This window comes from Mus caroli, chromosome 6, assembly GCF_900094665.2.
Source record: "Mus caroli chromosome 6, CAROLI_EIJ_v1.1, whole genome shotgun sequence".
NCBI lineage: Eukaryota > Metazoa > Chordata > Mammalia > Rodentia > Muridae > Mus > Mus caroli.
Genome location: NC_034575.1, coordinates 126,556,585 through 126,558,401, shown reverse-complemented (window position 1 = coordinate 126,558,401; position 1,817 = coordinate 126,556,585).

Below are 1,817 nucleotides of genomic sequence, written 5' to 3'. Positions count from 1 at the left end.
TCCTTTCTAATAATTATTATGGCTTCTGGTTGAGATTTTTATGGGATTCCTGTGTGTGTGCAAATGTGTGTCTCTCTGATTCTCTATCCATTTCTTGTACTTTTTCTTTGACTTTTTTTTCTTGTTCAGTTGTTTTGTCCTATTATGAATTGTTTGGCTTTGATTTATATTATATTATTATTTACATGCCTGTTTGTTTTCTAATGGAAGACAAAAGGACATAGATTCAGATGGAAGTTGAGAAGGGTCAAGACAGGAAGGTGTTACAGGAAAAGAAACAGTAATCAGAATATATTATACTTTTTAAAAAATCTCTCTCAATGAAAGAGGAAGAAAAACTAAGAATCTCTTGTGAGGAGAAGCTTGGTGATTGTGGTTAGCCCTTTCTCACCTTTAGACAACACGTACTAATTCTTGTGAGATACTCGATAAAGGACACTACAAAACACACTTAAAAGACCACTAATCTCCTTTCAACAAGAACCCAGTGTCCTGCCGTGTAAGAATGAGATAAGAAAAACTGATTTGAAAATCAGCCATATGAGATTTTCCTGTTCAACCTTCATGACACATTAGTGAGAAATCTCCTTTTCCTCTCTTGACCACTCTGAGGCTCACAGGATAACCTGCAAATTCACACAGTTGCTGTCGCCCTAGATTTCCACCACAGACTCACCTTTTGGTGCTCGGTTCCCACAGACCGCCTGTGACCACCACACCTCACTGAAGGAGGCCATGCTTTCTGACAACCCAGGGAGCTTGTCACTGCTTCCTTCTGCCCCGTCAGTTGGGCGGGACACTGCAAATGCTATGTGTGTAGCAACTTGGGCACCGTTCAGATACAAGGGAACAAACTGGAACATGGATGCCTTTAAACAGCTCAGATAAATCCAAATGCATGGACCACACTGGGAATGTCTCAAAGTTTTGTTCTCTTTGTCTATGGAGACTTAGTCATCCTATGGAACACACTGGGGAGCCTCTCAAAGTTCTGTCCTTGTTGTCTACAGACACTTGCATTTCTGTTTCTTTGCCAACATAACTAAACCTTCAGCTACAGAGACCTGATGATGAAATGTGAATTTTATATTTTGCAATCTGTGCCCTGTGGCACTTTGGACAGAAACATATCAGTTTATCCCAGAGGGCCCACACAGAACCAGAGCTTGGCAGGCTAAGCCAGGTATTAATTGCCTTACATGCATTCACTGTATCTACTTGTACTTACATTTTAGAAGAATAAACAGGATTATTACATTCAAACTACTAATAACTTTTTAATAAGTATAGGTTATGAATCTCTAATCCAGAATTAGTTCTAGATCTCACTGATTATAAAACTCATTAATTAAATTTATAAATCAAATCTTCTATTACAATTGAATTAACAACCAATTAGAATGGCATATTTTAACAACCATACATTCAATGGGCAAGTATAAACCAACAGTATTCAATTATAGTATACCCCAACTTATCACTAATTAGCAGTAAAAATAACCTTTGAGAAAAATAGCATTTAAATATTTCAAATATTGTTTAATATATGTTTATTTTGACACAAAACATTTTCCAATATTTATAATATCCTCACTTTTTGTAATTTCTCTGAGCACTTCCAGTAATCTAAGAGATGCTAATTTGATAGTATCTGGTTCATTTTATTAAATTCATATGAATTATTGAATAAAAATAAAATAGTGAAAATAATTTTTATATACCAACCTTCCTACTTACTATTTTAAAACATTGTTTCTAGTCCTTATTAAATTCAAACATGGCAAGATATATGCATAATTATTTTCTATTACAGCCTG